Here is a 25,224-nt window from a genome sequence, read left to right as displayed (position 1 = left end):
CCACCTTCTTAGAGATGAGAACATCTAAGAACGGGAGACAACCATTATCTTCTTTTTCCATCGTGAATTTAATGGCGGCGGATTGGCTATTGAGGTGACTAAAGAAACGATCGAGCTCTTCAGGTCCATGAGGCCAGACAACACCAGTGTCATCGACGAATCTTTTCCAAAGCTTCGGTAAGAGTCGAGAGGAGGCCAAAGCCTTAGACTCAAACTCCTCCATGAAGAGATTAGCCACGACCGGGGACAAAGGGGAGCCCATGGCAACTCCGCAAGTCTGCTCATAGAATTCTCCCTCGAAGCTAAAAAAGGTAGAGGTAAGGCAAAGTTCAACTAACTTAGCCGTATCAGGGTCAGTTAGCTTATTAATTACCTTCATGGCCTCATTGATAGGAATGCAAGTATAAAGAGAGACCACGTCGAAACTTACCAGAATGTCCTCAGGCTCAAGATTAATTTTCTTAAGATCCTCAATAAACGAAGCTGAGTCTTTGACAAAGGACTCAGTCTTCCCAACCAAGGGTCTCAACTTTGCAGCAAGGAACTTGGCCAGGAGGTAAGTCGGACCACCGATGGTATTGACAATTGGTCTCAGGGGGACCCCATCCTTATGGATTTTAGGAAGACCATAAATCCTAGGAGTGATGGGGTTACCCTCAATAAGTTTCTGAGCTAGAGGAATCGTGGAATTGCACGACTTGATCGCAAGAGCGACCGCTCTGGAAACCTTTTTGAGGGGATTCTTCGAAAGCTTCTTATAACTACCACTGTTACACAGATGGTCAAGCATCTTATTTCTGTAATCTTTCCTATCCATGATAACGGCAGCACCACCTTTATCAGCTTTTAAGACCACAACTTCACGATTCTCGTTCAAGCTCTTCAGAGCCTCAAATTCAGCCTTGCTGATATTGCTACGGGGAGGCTTAGCCCTCCTCAGGGTAACGGCACAATCCTGCCTAATCGTGTCTTTAATCTTATCAGGAAGGTTCTTAATGCCAAATTCCACATCGCAAATGATGTCCTCAATCGGGATTTTCCTGGGAGCTAAGGCAAAATTAAGACCTTTCCCTAAGAGATTAAAAACCGCAGGTGGAAAGGAAAAACTTGACAGATTCACCACCTTATTGCCCATAGGCAGGGACCTCGACTTACCCATCGACTTACCCTTAATAGCAGACTTACAATAAATCCCATCCAATACTTGATGTCTATTAATATTAGATACTTTAAAAGAATCACAATTAGGTGACTCGACTTTAGCCTTATTACTATTAATTATTGCAGCTTTATTCCTCACTTCACTATTGTTTATAATAATATTATGCTCACTATTGTTTATAATAATATATATGAAATTCTTATATATCTATTAAGAGTTTTGAAATATCATTATTATAGGGTATTATTATTATTTGAAGTTAAAGCCATAGATATGTAATACAAATCATATAAATATAATTAAAAACAAAAACAAATATATTTATCTAATTAATTTTAATTAAAAACTATAAAAAAAAAGTTTATTCTTGTTCTCAATCATATATAATATTTTTAGATATTAATGTGGATATATATATATATATATATATATATATATATATATATATATATATATATATATATATATCCGTATTATATGTAATTTACCTATATTGTAACACCGATATATGTATGTATGTATGTATGTATCTATCTATAGATAGATAGATAGATAGATAGATACAACTGAAAATAAAGAAAATGTGTAATTATTTCAATTCTTAATATAAAATTAATACCTGACACAAAAATATAAATTTGGTTATAATTAAAATATTTCAATAAAAGGAAATCATTATTAAAACATTTTAAGTATGCTTACTTTCTCATTATTTTAATTTTGGTGTGTTTTTAGGTATAGTTTTTAGTCATTTCAAATCTAGAAAAGATTTATTGGATCTACACAATCCAAGTGCTCTCTAAAAGAGATTCACACCTCAAAAGATTTGATCTCTCTTGGTTCTTCATAGCCCTCTTGAAATAAAATTCAATCATAATAAAATCAATAAAATAATTATTAATAAACATTTTAACTACAGTTCTTACTCTCTCATTATTCTCATTTTGGTCCCTTTTTAGGTATAGTTTTTAGTCATTTGAAATATAGAAAATATTTATTGGAATTGGAAGTTTAAGTTGTGCATTCTATACAAGCCAATTGCTCACGAAGGTTTTCAAGACATTGAATCCATTTATGCATTCAAAAATGCAATTTAAACAATGAATTTTTTATATTGCACTCTAAAAGAGATTCACAGCTCAAGAGATTTGATCCCTATCACTTCTTGATAGCCCACTGGAAATAAAACTCAATCATACTATAAATTAAAAGGCTACAAACGTTTTTTTTATCACTAGGATTATGTTTTCAAAAGCACTTTGCATACTTCAATCATAGTCCATTGTTTAGCATTAGAGATATTAAATGGTTCTATGATTCCTTAAGAAGCACTTTCGTTCTTCAACCTTTAATTCCTAACTTTTGTAGGGTAATCCACACTTTACAATTGAAAGATAAAGTTCAATTAGGAAGACAGTAAAATGCTAAAGGTTTGTTGGTAACCCTACTTATGTTTAGAAGAGAAATTTACGAGCTCCGAATATAAAACATTGTTTTCATTAAATGCATCAAATAATTTTGTAATTCTTTAAAAAGCACTTATTGTTATTCAACCTTTAGTGCCTAACCTCCATAGGGAATCCACACTTTTGCAATCAAGGACATATGAAAGTTCAACAACTAAAATGATAGTGAATTAAAATATTGATTTGTAGAACATTAATAAAAATACAAATATGTCTAATTAGCTAACCTAACTAAGAAATAAATGAATTTGCAACACAAACCAAGTAGAGGGCCCTACCTACTAATTTGTGCTACAAAGGAAAACTATAGTATAAGTACTTTATTAAGAAATAAAACATAGAATAACATCATTTATATTAAAAAGGGAATACATAGATTCACATTATAATTATAAACACATTCAACAACATGGATCCACATATGTTTGGTCATCAAACTACAATATACACCAACATATTGGATGATTTGAACAACTCTACAATACATAGATTGATTGTTTCCTTGACTAATATTGACCTTTAACCTTTAATTTTGATAGAGGTTATATAATATAGGGGAGGGTGTATTGAAGCATGAATAGCTCCTAAGGACATGGACTTGTTAACTAATTACAGTCCATCAAAAGAGTAGAGCATAATCCCATTAACAAATACAACTCTCGCTGACATGGGTAAATACTTGTATGTTGGCATATGATATTTTCATGACAGGGCATGCATAAAAATATGCATGCCACTTTCCAAAACCTCGAAGTTGGCTGAATATTCAATTGTTACTATGTTGTATGCAGTTGCACTTTTCATTTGACTGGAGCACTGAGTGTGAGTTGGTGCCTTCCTTGTCTAACCTGGGAGCCATCTCAAGCCACCTAGGAGACATCTTGAAACACCAACATTGATCCATCTCAACTCACCTAGCAATAAAAACCATGTGGCATATATCACCCTAGGGGTGCATAGATATGACAACTAATGATTTGGGTTATTAGATATTTTCTAGGTTACATGATTCAACACTCACAATAGAAGAACAAAGATATAGCTCAAATAACTCATTAAAAATAAAGTAAACATGTTGAATTTAACAACATCACGCCTCATCAGCATGTGATGACCATAATGCAAGTGATTGTGACAAAAGAAGAATGATAATATGCTCTAAGAGCGAGTAGAAAGGGAAAAAATCACACTTATGATAGTAGTAAAGACCTCAAAATGAAGGCCCAATGTCTCTCCCACGCTTGAGACTTCACAAGTCATCATGCAATCTTGGGTGAACAACCAAAGCTAGATCCATAAATCTTCCTCAAAATGGATCAAAACTATGTTTCCAACGCCTCCCCTAGTTATCATAATGCAAGGGTATATTTCACATATCTCATATTAATCTAGTTTAGTACATTTATAACACTATTGTAGTGGCTACAACTACCCTCCAATTTTTTTCCTTAGATTCGTTTTGGAGCCTCCCTACCAACCATCCTTAGCAGCATGCCTTTCACTGTCAAGTACATAGGCTTTAGCTGATTTTCAATGGCTTGACAGCCTGTGCATGTTAGTTTGCTTCACTCCCTTCATAGGCTTCCATCCCGGAATTAGGTTATTTGCTAGCTCAGCAGCTCCCCCAGAAAATTTCGCAATTCTATAGGGGAACCAACCTTCCCAACAGAAATTGCGCAATTCTAGAGGGGAACCAACCTTCCCTCCAGTAATTACACAAATCTGTTGAGCAACCCACTGAGCTCCAAAATTGTACAGAACAGTCACACAGGCTTCCCACAGGAAATTGTGCAATCTGGCCCAGCACTAGGCCTCAGCCTAGAAATTGCGTAATTTTGGGAGACAGTCACCTGCTGACCCTAGAAATTGCACAAGCCCTCAGGGACATCCAGCCCAGCTCGGCCCAGAAACTGCAAAAATTTTCCTTCCAGGCTTCAGGCTGTTGCATGTTCTTTCAGGTTGACGGTTCCCTCCGGGACCCAACAAACTTGATTTGCATGCATGGGTTTCTTTTCCTGAAATAGAAAAAAGAAACATGCAAAAAGCATCCCTAGATTTTAGGGGTCTATTTTTAGCAGTTGTAGGTTACATGCAAAGATCGTTTTAGAAACTTCCCTCCAAGTGTCGCTTTTTCCTAGATTTTTGGCATGCGCGTCATGAGCCTCAAACTTATTTATTCGACATTGTAGAGCTCATTCTACACATCGATCTTGGAGCTCTGACATCCCACAACACATCTAGGAGTCTTTGGCACATTCTACTTAACTATTTCTGGGTAAGTTCGCTTTACATCTCTTTTGCAACATTTCTATCACTTTTTGTGTTTTGTCTTGTGTGAGTGTTGTCTACTTGACTTCTGTGAACATTTGTTGTCCTTTGCATGCATGTTAGACTGTATAAGCACCATTTCACTTTTCGTTTGCATCTCACTGTTGCCGCATGCATGACACTGTTTTGCACTGACGGTTGCTGATACGACGACCCGTCTCACACGCATGCATGTTTTCCCATTTTCTGAATCTTGCATTTGTTGTTTGCATGAATGATCATTCACTCTTTCTTACACTTAGTTTCTCCATGCATTCGAAGATTCACATGTTTTCAGTCGCCTATCAGTGGGTCTGAGCAACCTTGGCCCGAGCCTTTCCTTGCCTGGACAACATTGTGCATTTCTAAGAGGGAAGGCTCTACCTTCCTCCTAGAAAATATGAAAAACTGGCTAGACACTGTACTCTAGGCTTGCCCTGTGGAATTCTGAGAGGCAGTGCTTTGGTGGGCCAGAAAATTGCACAATGCAGCCCTTGGGCTTGCATGCCTTGCTAACTGAAATTGCGCATTGTGCAATCTCAGCCCCCAACAGGTTAGCCTAGATTGTGCATTTCCCAATTCCAGTAGCCAACCAGCCTTTAGATAGTTTGGACTATCTTTTTCACAGTTTCAGTAGTCAGTCTCCTAGCGTCCCGGTGAAAATTGTGCAATCCATTCCATCTGTCTCCCACGTATGTTGCCTATCAGTCCTCAAGTTTTATTTGGTTTTCAACTAAAATATAGCTTGCCATGAATGTCACCATGTCTCCATGCATAGTACGTGTTCATCCATCTCTTAGCAGTTCAGGTTCAATGGCCTCCAAGAGAGTAGGGTTGAAGGACACCGACGGAAGTGCAATTGGAGATGCAGTTGAGCAAGTGTCTATGATTTTTCTGATTTATGAAGACACCAAGTTGCTCGTAGACAAACACATCAAGTTAAAATGGCAAGATATCAATGATACATTCTTAGGAACATTTGGGGAAGATCTTGAAGACTGCAGGGTTTATGTGTATATTCACAAGTCTGGCTTATATTAGATTGTATGTTGTGATCCCGCATTTCCATGCATGGACATGATACATTGGATCGTCTTGCACACTGATCCCGAGACGATGGTGTTAAGTAGTGTCAGTGGGACAGAGATTTCTACCTTCAGGGCATAGGACTATCAACAGATGTAACACTTATCGCAACTGGTGATCATAATAGAGACGCTCTTCAGCAAACCCAACAACAATGCAAACTCCAGGGATATCTTGAAGAGCTGGGTGAAAGATCCAGATAGTTCAGGATGACACCCAACCAGGTTTACAAGATGAAGATACTACGAAAGGCATATCAGTACTTGCTCATCTTTGCATGTCGCTTGTACGCCCAAAAGAGCACTAAGACCTTCCCATAGTGTTGGGTGATCGTGTTGGACCAACTGGCCAGTGAAGGAAAACCATGCAACTGGTCCAACATGTTGGCTCACACGATGAAGGAACATGTAACAGGAGCCTGACAACCACCCAAAGGTCAACAAGTAGTGATATACATGTCTGCATACATTTTGGATGCAATTTGTGCCCCTGAACAATTCCCAGGCTAGTGTTGGGCATGAAAATCAATGGAAAGCTCTGTACTTTTCCGAATGCAGCTTCCGCAGAGTCATCACACAATTGTCAGACTATTTTGTTACCCTAGTGTACAAGATGATATTAGAGTAGGATCCACCTTGCATGTCACAGGCAGTAATGGAGGCATTGATCGATATAGAGGATTGGTATGCGTCACGTCTTGGCACCTTCATACGGATGTACAACGCGAAGAAGCCTCTGCATGTTTAAACAAAGTTTTCCATGGACAAGCTTGTCATGCAAGAAGTGTCATACCACATCTTGACAGGACTGTCAGCTTGACTGCATCAGAAGAAGAAGGCATCCTAGCCCACTCTTCCATTACGGATCGGGTTGTATGAGATACATAATCTCAAGCATGTTGATGCCAAGACAGAAGAGTTCAAAAGATTTACTTTCGGCCCGAGACTCTTCAATCCATACAACCCACATTTCTTCATAAAGGACCATTGTGCGAGAGTGCAATTTTCTTGTATCCAAGGGATGTGTCATTGGGCCGAGGAAGACCCATGGAGATATTTCCACAACTTCTCCAGGCTCAATGAATTGGTCGGCATAGCTGTGGAATGGTTAGCGAAGTAGCATCTAGGAGAGCACTATCATCAGTAGCAGCAGGGGATAACATACTTGAGCATGACAAAGGCAAGAGAAACATTGTTGACAGTGCAAAGGTATAACAAAGCTGCAAATTCAAAGTAGGCCCACTTGTGGAGAAAGCATCTTTGGAGATAGAGGCGAAGAGGCGATAGCGTGACAGGAGGAACATGCAAAGGCAGAGAGATAAATAGAGGATGGAGGAAACAGTGAAGGCATTGCAAGAGTTGAAGCAGCAACTCTGGGAAGAATAAGAGTTGTGCAGAAAGGAGAAGGAAGCACAATAGCGATAGACACAGCAAGAGGTGAAGCATGCACAGAGTGATGAAACTACACCCATACAGGTTGTAGACTCATTCGAGCAACTGGCACAAAGCAGACACGGTGAGCAGTCATAGGAGTAGGACTTCACTTAAGAGATTGAAAAGATACTTGAGCAGATGGATACAGAGATGGAGCAGCCAGAGTTAGAACAAGATATTGACCTCACGCCCCACAACCAAGCGGTCAACCCATCGACTTCACTAGATCCGGAAGTAAAGCAAGTCCTGAGCGATCAAGGAGATACTGAGATCCTTGAAGACAATCCAAAAGTAGAGATGCACAATATATCATTCGACGAGTCACAACATTGAGTTGTACAATCATGCAGAGTGACTACTCCGGATGTCCACGCATCTCCCACATAGTCTGAAGAATGAGTGATCTTATCCGATGTCTATAAGCATCTAGCAGCATTGGCTGATGCTACCAGAGCATATGCCGAAGCTACCAGCTTGATTGTTTGCTTCTTGATAGCAGAGAACAAGCGAATGGATAAGGAGTTATGGATGGCCAAGTAGGGAGGAGAACATGTTACAGCATCCTCCAGAGCAGAGTTGAAGAGAGAAATACTGAATGAGGTATTGTCTCTCGAGATAGTCATGCAAATGTTGTATTCCATATTTGGCACCATGCATAAGTTAGTTCTCCATCTCAATGGTTGGCATCAACATTATGCTAGGAGAGCATGCATCTTTTCAGATTTGGACACTATCGTCGACCACATGTAGACATGGACAATGAGATACAAAGGAGCCCCATTACACTTGCCCAAGTTGATGAAGCCCAAGGCTGTAGAGCTGAAGGCATGCATCCGGAGTCAGATTCGAAACTATGAGGAACTCCCTCAGCTCATCAACAGTTTACAGGCTTCACATGCATGGGTGTTCAGAAGCATGGATGTTGTTGTGTGTGCGCATGTGATCCCATCTATTGGGACACTCACTGAGGCAAAGACAAAGAATCAAATCCGACTGGATCTAGACACGTACTTTGATAAGTTGATGCACATAGCCACCAGCGCAGACTTGGTGATTAGCGCAAACACTATGCATCAGTATGTTGCTGGTCTAGACGCACTGAAGACAATGATGCACATGTTATCAGACGAGTTGGACAGAGGAGCCAAATCAGTGTACCTGGGTGCAACAGAGGTAAGAGTTTGTTTCCAATAAGATGTCACCACAAAGATGGAAAATCCCCAATCATTTGCAAATTTCAGGCTGATATCACTCTGCAACACCATGTATAAATTGATATCTAAACTAATAACTAGAAGGATGAATCTGATTCTGACTAAGCATACTACTGAGGAACAATTCAGGTTTATAGAGGGTACATAGATTTAAGATGCAATTGGTATTACTCAGGAGATTATGCACTCCATTAAATCCAAGAATCTAAATTCTTTCCTTCTCAAGGTGGATTTGACCAAGGCATATGACTGTATTGACTAGGAATTTCTTAAATTGATTTTGATCAAAGCAGGTATGTCCTCACCTAACATTGGTTGGATTATGGCTTGCATAAAGACCACGAATTTTGTTGTCATCATGAATGGACTCCTTTCCCATTTCTTCTTGGCCCATTGGGGTTTGAAGCAGGGATGTGCTCTATCTCCAATGTCGTTGCTCATGGTTAGTGATAACCTGAGCAGAAAAGTGCGGGATGCTAGAGTTCAGTGATCAATCTCTAGAGTATTTAGACGGATTGAGATCACCTACTTGATGTTCGTTGATGACCTCCTTTTCAGTGGACATGCTATCATTTTTGAATGGACTGCTATTCATAACACCATTTCATCCTTTGGAAGGGCATCGAGTCTATGGATGAATGGACCGAAGTCAATTCTCATTCATAATGGAATTGCAGGTACAATGGTTAAGGACATCAATTTACTATTCGGAGTTGGTATCAGACATATTGATGAGGGTCTCCCATACCTAGGTTTCAACCTAAAGCCTAACAACTATTGCACCAAATATTGGGATTGGTTAGTTGACAGGTTCCACAAGAAGCTAGATTGCTGGAAACACCGTTGGCTGACTATGGGAGGTAGAATGATCATGTTAAAATTTGTTCTACAAAATATAGTGGTATACTGAATCCACCTTTTTCTATTGCCAAGGGAGGTAATTAAAAAGTTACAATCCATCATGGGGCATTTTATTTGGGTTGGAACATTACCTCACGGGAAGTATCTTTGGTCAAATGGTCTCTCATTGCTAGGCCCATGGAGGAAGGTGGATGGGGAATCATTGATCCTTTTTCCTTTAACATAACACTAACCATAAAGAACATGTGGAGGGCTTGCTAGGCCCATGGAGGAAGGTGGATGGGGAATCGTTGATCCTTTTTCCTTTAACATAACACTAACCATAAAGAACATGTGGAGGGCAGCTACGGGGACTGGAATATGTTCACTAGTCATTAAAGACAACTATATGTATGGGCAATCTTTCACTGCATGAAAGAGGAAGACAATTTCATCATATATATGGAAAAGTATGATGAAAAACATACAATGGCTGATGGGATTTGTTCGTTGGGAGGTAGGGGATGGTTCCAAAATCAAGATTCGATTGGACGCTATAAAAGGTTTGGTGGAAACCACTCATTATCTTACCCAATCTCTCAATTCCCGCATAATAAAGAGATTATCTTTCTTAAATAGATTTTCTTACATGATGAACTCTGTATTGACCGAAGATCATGGATTTGTGCTGGGGATATTTAGTTGCCTGGGGTGGATGTTTTTGAATGGGATGCATATATTGCTAATCTGAGAAGTGTAGGTATCTCACTTAATGACCAGGAGGATTAAATGACATGGAGGGTTGCCTCAAAAAGGGGCACCGAATGGTAAAATACATAGTTACCAAGTTGGAATTTGATTTCGGATTCAAATTACAATAAAAATTCGAAACAAAAAATTTGAATTCGATAAAAAATCAATAATAGATATCTTAAAGAATGATGTATTTGTTAGTTTTATTTTTTATTTATTTTTAAATTTAAATAACTTTTATTAACTCTGAATAGTATAACAATATTACAAGTAAAATTCATCTAAAAAATTTACCATTCATCTTTTCTCTCTAAAACTTCTCTTTTTCAAAACTCAAATATAATATTTTTTAAATTTAAAAATTTATTATGTAAGAAATACACATTAATAAAACATATATTAAAAACTAGTTTATCTATAACTTCTGAGTACCATCTATAATTTTTCCATATATAAAAACCAATAACCAATTAATCACTTTTTGACATTCTTTCTTTTCCTTGTTTCCAGAATGTTTGTAAGTTTCAAGGACATAAAAACCAATAACCAATTAATCACTTTTTGACATTCTTTCTTTTCCTGGTTTCCAGAATGTTTGTAAGTTTCAAGGACTGGAAAAACAGAGTTTTCTAATTTTTTTTTTTTTTTTCAAAAGGTGGAAAAACCTATCAAACTCAGTTTGTCAAACCAACAGTGAGGACAACCATCTCTGGCTGCTATCCGCGAATGTCAGTTGACACATCACTGTTATCAAGGAAAACCACGCCACCTGAAATAACCCGCTGGTGGTCCGTAAGGGAGCAGGCTTTCACTCATGCCAGATGCCTCTGGGTCTTGGGCCGTTAACCTGTTTCCTTACGTCCGAGGAAGACGAGCTCTTAGCCAAGCAGAAGCAGTTTTAGGACATATTCCAGGCCCAAACAGAGTTTTCTAATTTCATAAACTGATTTATCTATAATTTTTTTTATCTATAATTTTTCCATAAATAAAATAAAAATCACCAATAAAACAATCAATCACTTTGAGACATCGTTTCTAAATTTCAACCACGTTTCAAAGTTTCTAGGACTGAAAATACAGTTTTCTAATTTCATTTTTACCTTCTTTCTTTCTATATATGCCCGCTTTTATCTATTTAGGTTCAGACGGTAATAACTAATCTAAGTCATAAATTTTCTAATAATATGATTTATTACATTAACCGATTAATCTTGTGTTAAGAAGGTGTTCTATGCCACTGAATCAACCAGCTAAATTAACTCCGTTATACTTCTGAATCAACCAGCTAAATTAACTCCGTTATACTTCGGATCAAATTATTCCGCACTCAGAACCAATTGGCGAATTTCCGTATTTTTTGCCCCAATACAAGCGAATTTGGTAATTATGGTAAAATATATATACAACGGAATACAAAGGATAGAGAAGGGAACTGGTTTCCTTCATGGATTCAGATTATATGGCAAGGGAACATTCATAATAAAATTAAATGTTTGTACACAGGCCCGTGGATCTGTCTCTTCTGCAATAGTAGTGCTGAGGATAATGTTCAGTTACTTTTACATTTCCCTTATGCGGAAGCGGTTTGGGACGCTCTTGGCATCTTTCGACTACAACATTTCTCATCATTGAGGTGTTGTTTTAGGAAGTGGTTCAAAACTCATGTTAGATACAAATTTCTTCCGTTTTAGGAATGCACTTAAATATTTAAGAATAAATATCCAATAGTAAGCTAGGATGTCATTAAAACTGCTGCATATTTTAAGGAGTTTGGACTAGCAAAAAATGGAATAAATATCCAGGATGTCATTAAAACTGCTGCATACTTCAAGGAGTTTGGACTAGCAAAAAATGGTAGTAAACCCAAAATTATCATAAGAGACATTGGCAAAAATATTTTGTGGTGCAAGCTGTAGGAGGAAATGTGATTGCAGTGCATACATAGCTATAAATCCTAGTAAATACTATCACTTTTGGTGGGAAGGGGGTCAAGGCACAAATAGCAAAGTAGAGATTGTTGCACTATGTGGAGTATTGATTGCAGCGAAATGGTTGGGATTGGAGCACATACAGATCTATGGTGTTGAAAACGAATCATAGACTGGGTCAAATGACATAACAGTTTCAATCCTCCTATATTAACCAATTGGATGAAGCACATAAGGACGTTTGTAAGCACATTCTACCACATCTATTTCAATCACATATATAGAGAGCAGAACTAGACTGCAGATTTATTATCCAAAAGAATAGAAAGGCACCTGATAAATTTCTCTTTTCCGGGGCCGGATAAAATTTTCAAAGAGCTAGGAGACATAATGCTGGGTATTATTTGGAAATGCAAGGAACATAAATTATTGTAAAGAATCAATTTTTTTTTGTTTTTTTTGGTATTGGACTATAGCTAATAGATCTTAGATTATGGAAGTTTAGAAAATAGAAAATATGGCAATACTGTTGTAAGGAAAAGAAGATAAAGAATGTTTTTTTTGGGGGTTATTTTTGCAAGACAGACTGAAAAACCACGCCAATTGTACTATCCGTTTTATATACATAATACAGAAGCATTAAAAAAACAAAGCAGTGACGAACCAGGACGTAACTGCATATTTTCAAAAGTGGGGAACCAAAAATATATAGTTGACAAAGGAAATAAAGACGTAGCTCCATGATTTTAAAAGTGGGGAACCAAATATACATAGTTGACCAGGTAAACATTAGAGTTGCAATCTAAAAAAGATTTCTTTTCATTAATAATAAAAGAATACATTCATTAAAGTTTTCCAAACAAAGTCATCTGTTTTCAGATTTTCAGTCTATAACAATTAGTATCTTTCTACTATCATCTATATTATATCTGAGACAAAAATATATTCATAATCCTCACCTCCAGTTATACAAAATCATATAAAGCCATCAAAAGATTGATGGATCCAGCATACATAAGTGTGTCATATCATTAAAAAACCATCAAAAATTATAAAAAAAGATTTCCTCTATGGAGTTGATATATCTGCATATATAGCTAAGTCATACTCAGCTAGATCTTAGTCGATGCCCCTTTTTAAAAGAAGATCTGTTACTGGTTCTGTTCTGTTCTTTATATATGAGTGAATGTAATGCGCTGCCAATTATTTATCAAAATTTTAATACACCGCATCTAGTTGAAAAAAAATTATGGCTCTATTCTGTTCTTTATATATTGGTGAATGTAATGGGCTGACAATTATCTAAAAAAAATTAATACACCTCATCCAGTTAAAAAATATAGGAAAGACTGAAAAGTGTAAAATCCGTGATCCAGTTCATAATGCTCTTTGCATCTCCGTGTATGAAAATTTGATCATTCTATTTGGGCCATGAGATGCTCTAAGAGCTCATGCTCTTAGTGATGGATACATTAAACCCCTTAACCAAGATCTACTCCTTTGTAAGAAATCAAAATCAATGCACAGCGGAACTTACTTTCCATCTTCAAAGGGCTCCTGGGCTTTACTTGAGTTGTTGGCTCTTGAATCCTTCCAAGAGCTTGCAATCCTTCCAGTCTTCAATGGAGCAGACAATCTTTATGAGTTGATTGCAAGCCTTGGAGACTCAGCCCTTTTATAGCACTGCAAAACCCCAATCCTAGGGCAGCCTAAAATTTAGCTGAAACAAGTCTGTCTGAAATTTCAGATTGATTGAAATCAATCAATCAATCAATCAATCAATCAATCAGATTTTGATTTCCTTATTCAGCTCAAATTTAATATTGCTATTTATTTTAATCAACTATAATCGGTCCATTAACAATTATAATTGATTAACATTAATCTACATGTATTTGTATCCAAATCCTTATTTTTTAAATACGTTTAATGCCATGACTTAATTAATCACATTATTTGGCATATGAATGTAATCTTGCTGACAGTAATTGACATCATAATCATGATGCACGTATGTCCAACTTAATTATTGCAATTAGACGTCTCTAAATCCAACAATCTCCCACATGGACAAGTGCAACCTTTTGATTATATGTCCTTAACTTTATTGCATGCAACTTTTCTGTCTTTACTTATCGTATTTCTTAAACAATTCCGTCCATCAATTATGCTAACAAAGGACTTAAGCGACATTTGTCACATTTATTCGCAACTAAACTGACATAAATCACGCTGCCAACATAACTGAATGACATGAATCTGATTTGGACATATAGTTTAGAAATTACACGCAAGTGTGATTAGACGTGCCTATTTCTAATTGAGTCACCTTTACTTTACTGTATGAGACCAAAAACTTAAACTTTAAAGAAAGAAATAATGAAACTGAAACTGAATGCAACTTGTATATATCGTCAAAATTGTTTACAATTGCATTACATAGAACATCAAAAAACAGAACTTAAAACATATTCAGACTCCCACATTTTTTTAATTATCCTAAACCGATATTACACCCATACAAGCAACATGTTGGTGAAACTTCTTGGGTGGTAATCCTTTAGTAAGAGGATCCGCAATCATGGAGTCTGTACCTATGTGTTTTATACATAATTCATTATTCTGCACTCTCTCTTTTACAACCAAAAACTTAATGTCAATGTACTTCGACTTTGACGAATTTCGGTTGTTGGATGCGTATAACACTGCTGAATTGTTGTCACATAATAATTTGAGTGGTTTCTGAATAGAATCCACAATTTTCAGACTTGTGATGAAGTTCTTCAGCCATACGCCATGATTAGATGCTTCAAAACATGCAACAAATTCAGCTGCCATAGTGGAGGAGGCTACCAATGACTGTTTAGCGCTCTTCCATGACACAGCACCACCTGCCATCATGAAGATGTATCCTGATGTTGATTTCATGCTGTCGACACATCCTCCAAAATCAGAATCGGTGTATCCAATGACCTCGAGCTGTTCCGATCTCCGATATGTGAGCATATAGTCCCTTGTTCTCTTTAGGTATCTCAACACTCGCTTGGCTGCCTTCCAGTGTTCCATACCTGGGTTACTCAAATATCTCCCTAGCATTCCGGTAATGAACGCAATATCCGGACGCGTGCATACTTGTGCATACATGATGCTACCCATGGCTGAGGCATAGGGAATATCTTTCATGAGGTTTTTATCTAAGTCAGTTTGGGGACATTGTTTCAGACTAAACTTATCTCCTTTTGATATAGGGGTATCTCCTGGTTTGCTATTTTGCATGCCAAATCTTGTTAGAATCTTATCGATATAGTTCCTCTGGGATAACCTCAGAATACCTTGAGATCTATCTCTAAGTATTTCAATCCCTAGAACAAATGATGCATCACCAAGATCTTTCATTTCAAAGTTCTTAAATAAAAAATTCTTAGTTTGATGCAACATGTTCTTATCGTTACTGGCAAGCAATATGTCATCTACATATAAAACCAAGAAAATAAATTTACTCCCACAGAACTTAAGGTATATACATTCATCTACTATGTTAGACTCAAAACCAAATGAGCTAATAACTTGGTGAAACTTATAATACCATTGCCGAGATGCTTGTTTTAGCCCATAGATAGATTTCTTAAGTCTGCAAACCATAGACCCTGCATCACCTGATACAAAGTTTTCTGGCTGCTTCATATAGATCGTTTCATCAATGTCACCATTGAGAAACGCCGTCTTTACATCCATCTGATGAAGTTCTAAATCATAATGTGCTACAAGCGCCGATATAATCCTTAAAGAGTCTTTCGATGAAACTGGAGAGAAAGTCTCTTTATAATCAATGCCTTCTTTCTGTGTGAAACCTTTCGCAACAAGACGTGCCTTGTATTTTTCAACATTGCCTTTAGAATCCCGCTTAGTCTTAAATATCCATTTGCAACCAACGGGTTTCTTGTCTTTAGGCAACGGAACGATATCCCAAACATCATTGTCATACATAGATTTCATCTCTTCATTCATGGCATTAATCCACATTTGAGAGTTAGAGCTTTCCACAGCTTGTTTGATATTAACAGGATCATTTTCAAACATGCCAATGTCAAACTCATGTTCTTGAAGATATGCATAATCCTTTGATTGTGTAGATCTTTTCTCTCTAGTAGATCTCCTAATTGGCACAGGCTCTAGATTTTCTTGAGGTTCATTTACAACTTGATCTTCAACAGGAGGAAGAACATCATTACCAACTTCTGACTCTCCCACAGGCCCTAGGCCATCAACATTTGTCATGTCAATGTGAGGGTTTGGGTTGGGTTCAGGTCCATTTGTGTTCTCTATTCCATGTTGAGTTTCTAACTGAGTTGTTTGGGATGATGAAGTTTGCACATTGTCAAAAGATGTATTTCTAAACGCAATCGGAATTTGAACAAAACTAGGACTTTGGTCCATAGTCTCATTCGCATTCGTCTCTTCTTCTTCAAAAATAATATCTTTTGTCATATCTCCCCCCACTAACTCATTATCCTCAAAAAATTTTGCACTTCCTGACTCGAAAACTGTATGTTCTGTTGGATTATAGAATTTGAACCCCCTAGATCGTTCAGAATAGCCTATAAAGTAACAACTAACGGTTCTTTCGTCCAGTTTCTTTTTGCTTGGCTTATAAGGCCTAGCTTCACATGGACATCCCCAAACTCTCAAATGATTCAAGCTAGGCTTGCGCCCAACCCATAACTCGTAAGGGGTCTTGTTAGCTGCTTTAGTAGGCACTCTATTAAGTATGTATGCTGCAGTCTTTAAGGCTTCTCCCCACAAATTCTCAGGTAGAGTTGTACGAGCAATCATACTTCTCACCATGTCTTTAAGGGTGCGATTTCGTCGCTCAGCAACACCATTCATTGCAGGCGAACCTGGCAACGTCTACTGAGGCACAATTCCGCATTCCTCTAAGTATTTTGCAAAGGGACCTTGACGTTGTTCTCCTGATCCATCATAACGACCGTAGTATTCACCACCACGATCAGAACGAATGGACTTTATACGTTTGTTAAGTTGTAACTCAACTTCAGTTTTGAACTTTATGAACACGTCTAATGCTTCCGCCTTTTCTTTTATTAAGTAAATATGACCATATCTTGAATAATCATCTATGAATGTGATAAAGTAACGGTCACCATTTCTTGTAGCCTTTGGAAAAGGACCACATATATCCGTATGAATCAATTCTAAGACATCATTACACCTTTTTGCATCATACTTACGTTTATTAGTTTGTTTTCCCTTTATACAATTTACACAATCACTTAAGTTTGTAAAATCTAAAGGTTGGAGAATTTCATTAGACACAAGACGTTCTATCCTTTTCATAGAGATATGTCCTAATCGCTTGTGCCATAATGTTGCAGATTTCTCGCAAGTTAATTTACGTTTTCTATTATCTATATGCAGTGCCTCTGAATGTGAAGTGTCTATATCTAGAAAATAAAGATTATCATAAGAAGACAGGATACCAGAAGCAAGAAGCTTAGAATCTTGACACAAACTGAAATTTCCATTACCAAATGAACATACATAACCATTTTTGTCCAAATAAGATATAGAAATTAGGTTCCTTCTGAAAGATGGAACCACTAAAGCATCAAAACTTAAATAAAATCCTGTCTTACATAATAATCTAAATTTTCCTATGCTTTCCACTTCTACTTTATTGCCATTTACATCGTAAACGTAGCGCTCTGCCTCACTTGGCTTGCGATGGCTTAGGCAACCCTGCATCGACATACTGATGTTAGTCGTTGCACCTGAATCTATCCACCAAGTATATCTAGATACAGAACTTAAATTAACTTCAGAACAAACCAAAGCAAGAGACATACCTTTCTTTGCCAACCATGCATGATAGTTGGTGCAGAATTTCTTTGTATGTCCTGGCGCTTTGCAGAAAAAACAGTTCCTTTCTCCTGCTTTCACATAAGTATCTTCCTTCTTGCTTTTCTGCGCGGCATTGTTTGCAGCTACCTTGGTAGGTCCCTTTTCCTTGGCAGTAAACTTGCGCTTCTTGCCTTTACCCTTAGGATTAGATGTTACTACATGAGCACTTTCTCCCTTAGTCATTTTCTGTCTCTCTTCCTCCTGCACCAACCGAGCCTCAAACTCAGGTAATGTCCACGTCTCTTTTTGACAATTACAAGTCATCTTGAATTGACTAAAGTTAGACGGGAGAGACAGAAAAATGAACTCAATGAGAACCTCATCAGAGATGTCATAATTATGCCCTTTCAAGGCACGTTGAAGTCTTGTCATCTCAATAACATGCTCTCTAACCCCTTCTTTTCCCTTGTATTTTATTGTTGCCAACTTCACAAAGAGTGTACTCACATCAGTCTTTTTACTCTTTGTGAATTTTTCTTCAAGGGCCTTAAGGTATTCAATAGCGCCTGTCTCTGTATCAGGTATGATGCCTCGAAAAGTCTCATGGATCGTTTGCTTCATCACCATTATGCACATGCGATCTGAATGCTCCCATCTAGCAATATCAGCCTTCTCTTGAGGAGTTACCTCACTCTCTTTATTAGGCTTGGGGCGATCAAATCTCAGTGCTGTGTCCAATTGCATGATCCCTAAGACTAATTTCAGCTTTTCCTCCCACTGTTTGAAATTGTTCCCCATGAGGGGCTTAATCTGACTTAGACTTAACATTATGTTTGGATCTGAAAAATTCAAGAACAAGGAAATAATTTAGATACGATGTGTCACGATTTAATCATAATTCTAAAATCTATCTAAAGGCATGTGTAAAACTATTTGCTCAATTAAAACTTTAGCCAAAACACCATTCAGTAATGAAACACCTTTGGGTGCAATCATTACATTCAGGCAACCCTTATGCACCAAACAACTTAGCAGGCGCCAACCCTCCTTTGGGAAAGCTAACACCCACGTCCATTGCCAGCACGTTACTTCAACTTGTCATGAGTCATCCTTGCAATCGTCTTACAGAGAGCGGTTCATTTGCGAACATCAATGCTTGACTCATGCGAAAACAACACATGTATACCAAACACCGTCTTTAGTTAGATTCCAAAATTATGTCTAAAACCTAATCTAGGACGTACCTATAGAATCCACTCGTCCTATATAGAATACAGTATCTCATAACTCTTTTAAATTTAATATGTCAACTATATTCATCAAAATAATTATTAGGTTTTAGTAAAACTTTAGCAGTTTCTACAATGATTACCTTTTAGAAATGCTTCAATAATTTATTTAGAGAATATTAAATAATTTATGGTTGCCATGATTAGCATCATTGTGATCAAATCCAAATTTAGTATTATAACAATAATTAACGTTAATACAAATTTTTATGCCATAATTAGCATTATTGTGATAAAATCCGAATTTGGTATTATATCAGTAATTAACGTTAATACAAATTTTTATGCCATAACTTTGAAGATCAAGGTTAACTCCATATACATAGCAGACCAAAACTAAGAACCAAAAGTTAACCCATTATCCAGGTTAACCAAAAGTTTCGTTAAGTTAACATTGAATCGTTAAGTGAAAAAATTAACCCGTTATTAAGTGAAAAAGGAGATTAATCCTATAAAGAAAAAAAAAACTTCAAAAAAGATTTGTAAATGAAAACCTCTTTTTTACTTAACGAAATTGACACATTAACATGGTTAACCTCACGTCCATGAGAGATGAGAGATCGAATCCCTTAAAGTAAACATCTTTAAAAAGATTTGAACTGAAAACCCTTTTTCTTTTAAAAAGATTTGAACTGAAAACCCTTTTTCTTTTTACACGGTTAAAATTTACTATTCTAAAGATTTGATTTTGATTACATTGCTTGATAAATCAATGCCACAATGCCCTGGCCATTACAATCATTAATTCACTTATATAGATCTTTTTTTTTTTTTAATTCACGCCTGGTAAATTTTTTTTTTTTTTTTATATGTCATTCTGATAAATCGTATATACAATTTATACATACAGGATTCTTTAATTCTTATTCAGAATTCTTTAATTCTTATTTAATTTATACAAGAAACAAACAGAATAAATCGTATAACTTATTCAGAATTCTTACAAGAAGAGAACTAAGAAACCATTGATAAGTCGTATAATCTAAAAATTAATGGCTGCAAAATAAACTTTGAAATCCTTACTAATATCGATTTGTATTTATGATTTTCAGAAGTTTGCCTTCCTCTCATAAGGGGGTTATTTCAGGCTGCTGTCTAAGATTTTCGGCCCTGTCAATGTTTCTGGGCATCGGGCCATTTGATTGGGTCTGTTTCCATATGCTTTCTGGACCTTTAATTATCCGCATATCCATATAACCGATAATAGGTTAACGGGAGCTCTTTGCAAATAACCGACAAAGCATTTTTATCTGTTGCATTTTTGGCCCACGTGTATTTTGATTAATAGTTAAGGCTTCCATGAAGACTGACAGTGGTTAATAAACCCCAAGGCTCACAGGTTCCTCCCAGAAGGTAGCATGTATGCAAGAAACTTTGACGACTGAGGAAGACAAAAAAGACAGCCACCACACGAGCATAGAAATCCTTCCCAAAACAGTGAAAATCAAAAGAAAGACACAAAACACTAAAACCCATAGATTTCCAATATATGCAGGAATCATAAACCACCAAAAAAAAATCTTCAAATGCAGAGAATAAAGAAAATTCATAAACACTACTGTTGAAAAAACCATTATATTCAGAAAGGTCAATGTATTCCCAACAATACGAGAAATGGGATAATTTATTCTAGGGTTCGATCCACTGTTTCGTTCCAACGAACAAGTTCAAGACCAGATGAATAAAAAAGAGACTGTTATTCCATACGAAACAAAAAACAGTTAATCTCCAAAAATCAAGCACGGATTCTTACAGAAGGGGGCTCTGATACCAATTGATGGATTTACGTTATAGGTTTTCCTAATTACTTTAAACCCCTTAACCAAGATCTACTCCTTTGTAAGAAATCAAAATCAATGCACAGCGGAACTTACTTTCCATCTTCAAAGGGCTCCTGGGCTTTACTTGAGTTGTTGGCTCTTGAATCCTTCCAAGAGCTTGCAATCCTTCCAGTCTTCAATGGAGCAGACAATCTTTATGAGTTGATTGCAAGCCTTGGAGACTCAGCCCTTTTATAGCACTGCAAAACCCCAATCCTAGGGCAGCCTAAAATTTAGCTGAAACAAGTCTGTCTGAAATTTCAGATTGATTGAAATCAATCAATCAATCAATCAATCAATCAGATTTTGATTTCCTTATTCAGCTCAAATTTAATATTGCTATTTATTTTAATCAACTATAATCGGTCCATTAACAATTATAATTGATTAACATTAATCTACATGTATTTGTATCCAAATCCTTATTTTTAAATACGTTTAATGCCATGACTTAATTAATCACATTATTTGGCATATGAATGTAATCTTGCTGACAGTAATTGACATCATAATCATGATGCACGTATGTCCAACTTAATTATTGCAATTAGAAGTCTCTAAACGTCTCTAAATCCAACACTTAGCTCTTAGAGATCGATTTAATGGTTGTTCGAATCCATGTTGCCGTTTCTTTGTCAAATTTAAGTTCCCACGTCGGCCAGTAATGCAAGTCTTGCTTCAAAGAAAAAACATGGCGTTTTCCATCTAAATTCAATATCTTAACACGAACAAAGTCACCGTGTTCCAACTCTTTTATTACATTTACAAAGGTCTGCAAATCAGGCGTCGGTTTATCATTTACTTGAACAATCCAATCCTCAGTATGATCTGCATATCTATCAGCGGGGCATCCCAAATTATATCCCGACAGGTATACACCGTTACCTTCAGGAGGCCAAAATCCCAACGAGCGGACAGCTGAGTTTGTCTCCTGTACAGTATAGCCGCACCAACTTACGATGTGCGTGATTTGAAGCCCACTTCTTACATCTGTGCCCACAAGAACTTCAATCTCCTTACCCTGCCGGAAAATTGTAAGTCTTAGATCACCTTGCTCATCCTTGCTCTCTTCAACCAGCTGGCAAGCATTCTCAACATCCCGATAATTGGTAACCAGGTTCCCATCTATGGCCAACAGCATGTCACCAGCCTCCAGCGTACCTGCTGCTCGTGATCCGGCAAAACAACACTTGACTTGCAACACCTGCTGTCTCAGAGGATCTTTGTTTGCTAAATCACTAATCCATTTGTCACTTAACCCAAAGCTGCGCGCCTTTGAAAGTAAGGTTGTACAAAGTTCAACCTCTAAAATGCGGACAATGGGCATAGAGATTTTCATTCCGTTAACAAGCAAAGGTAAACCTGCAGATCCGTGAATAATCCTCTCTAAAATCTGGCTGACAGCATAAATTGGAATTCCACTCACAACCGGATTATTATATCTGTCGGGACTGTAGAAGCCAGCCCATAATGCCCGAAGCCTTCCATGATCGTCGACTAATACACCAGCAAATAAATTCCCTAAATGTGCCTCTAATTCGATTACGTCCATGTTCATTGCTCTATAACGGGGAATATCAGTTGCAGCAATATTCAATGAAACTTGTGGGCTTGTGACAATGCACTTGCGGGATGCAAGTTCTAAGCTCTTTCTCAAACCAACAAGATGCACAACATCACCTTTAAGCAAAGCAGGTTCAGGAAGAAGAACAGCTGCATGTACAGCTGCAGCGCCGGATGGACCTAGTGCGACAGGATCATATGCCACTAATGCATAATTGTGTACAGGGTGCAAAAAAATAACCTGCCCAGGGATTTCCGCTTGGTATGCAGCAAATGATAACATGACATCTGCCACAGATGTGGGAACTGTATTCCTGTCAATCGCAACTATTCCTATGGTTTTAGAATGATAGACCACCACCCCGGTTTGAGGAAGAGGTTTATTCCGCACACAATCAAGCACTGATAATGGTGGTATATCGACATCAACCATGACAAGGCTTGGTTTTATGGCTTCCTCTAAAGATGGGGTTTGAATTTCCAGAGTTGTACCCGGCTCATCTTGATCATTCAGCCGTCTCCTCTTCGCCTTGCTTCTGTCAATACTGATAGAGTCTGAAACAAAAAAATGGAACTGTGGCATATCACCCCCACTGCTTACATTGCTAACAATACTTTTCAATCCTGGACTGGTAATGAGTTTTGTTGAATCCACTTCCGTTCCGCCAACTTGTTCATCTGCTGAAAATGGGATTTGCAAGATTGCAGGCGTCCTTTTCCACAATCCACTCTCATCATTTCGAGTGTATAGTTGAGGTTCTCCGTACCAATCATGCCTGTCAATAGTTACAAGGACAACCATCGTTCGATGACGATCTCGATGTTTCACAAATTCTAGAGGAACCCGTGATCCTCGATGTAATTCTGACAAAATAGATATAAATTCTTCGACCCTTGTAGTTTCCTTCCCTGCAAATTTTTTAATGATAGCACGAGAAGGAACACCTGCGCTTGACAACATGTACCCTGGTTGTGCAACATACACTAGACCACAGTTGAAGGAGAAATTCCTAGCCTGTTGGTAGGATAAAGGATGAATTATGCCATCACTTAGTTCCAAAAATTTGTTTGGAGTTATAGAATGTAAGTCCTGGACCTCCAAAGTAATCTTTATAGGAACACCACCCCTCTCAAAATGTAAATTTATCGGCTTTCCAACATTATCATCGAGAATTGTCTCCAACTTCAAGAAATGAGTGACAGTCTCATCATTCACACTGACAAGTAAATCCCCTGGCTCTAAATGATTGTCAGCAGGACCTCCTGGCACCACAGAATCTATAACCAGAATTCCCGTCTCTTCGGGAAAAACCTTTCTCACTAATTCTTCAGTCTCGCCTTGAAGCCCTAACCTACGTGCCTCATCGAATCCTTTGTGAAGAAGAGTCATCTGGAGTGTCCCTCGAGGTATATGGACTGCATGCCATCGAGTGTCTGACTCATCCTTGCACCTCTGTAAAATTTGCAAAGCCCTTACCACTCGATCCAATGGAAGATAATATGCAGAAGAACCTTCTTGTCTACCACCCGCATTTAATCCAACTGCTTGTGCCTCGCAATTTATTACTGGCGACCCGCTTGAGCCTCCTTTTGTCCCTGAAGCTGCCTGCATATAAAATGTATTGAAGTCATTGTACTTAATCGGCGAGTAAACAGGGGCCGGTCGATCCAGTCGGGCTAGGGTTCCTGCAGAAACCGAAAGCTTGTCACCACTGTCATTACCCACCACCCGGATCTCCAATCCAGTAGCTGCAGCTTCTGGTGCAAGAGGGATTTCCTCAATTTCCATAAACCGAACTGCTGCGGGATCAAAACGGAAAAATCCAAAATCATGAACAGGGTCACGATACAGAGGATAAACTGGAATCTCCTCGTTATTGAGAAACGTAGCCTCGGCCACAACAGGTCCGGGACAGACGACATGGCGGTTCGTGAGCATGAGCCCGCGTTGCTTATCTACAATGAAACCGGTAGCTTTAAAGACACCGGCGCTCTCAGTATCGAAATCACGAGTGGCAGTGACTGTTAACACCACCACGCCCTTAAAAACCTTGCTTAACGCCTTGCCCCATTTCTCTGCCGTTGCAACACTCTGCATGTCTGCTCCAACAACTTCCATTGTCAAGAATTTTCTTGAGATTTAAGTCCACGACTCTAAGACACGTAATTGCGTACTGTATGGTTCCTTCACCGGCAGATTCTCTAGTGATGTGAACAAAGAATGCGTGAATGTCTTCCGGGTGAGGGTTATATATACAATTAACTTTGTCAATTATAATGAAAGTGGGTCCAACGCCATTAGCCTTTTTAAATTTCTTGTTTAAGAGGAAGATAATGTTGGATAGAGCCCTCTTTGGGAAAAATATTAAGTAAATTTAATTATGTATTCAGATTTAATATAAATTTTAATTATTAATGATTTAATTTTTTTTTTTAAATATTTAATTTTTATTGGGTTAAACGGCATTCTAGTTATTATAGGTAGATGTGTAGGTGTAATATAA

The 25,224-nt window shown here is 37.7% G+C and overlaps 1 pseudogene; it reads right to left on the bottom strand.

Annotated features, from left to right (window-relative positions):
* Nucleotides 1-21,737: 21,737 nt before the first annotated feature.
* Nucleotides 21,738-24,839, bottom strand: LOC149207675 (protease Do-like 7 pseudogene; annotated as a pseudogene).
* Nucleotides 24,840-25,224: the final 385 nt, after the last annotated feature.

Source organism: Pinus tabuliformis, chromosome 1_2, assembly GCF_031772625.1.
Source record: "Pinus tabuliformis cultivar Carrire ecotype Pingquan chromosome 1_2, CPIR1, whole genome shotgun sequence".
Classification (NCBI taxonomy): domain Eukaryota; kingdom Viridiplantae; phylum Streptophyta; class Pinopsida; order Pinales; family Pinaceae; genus Pinus; species Pinus tabuliformis.
This window is presented reverse-complemented; position numbering and strand designations above follow the sequence as displayed.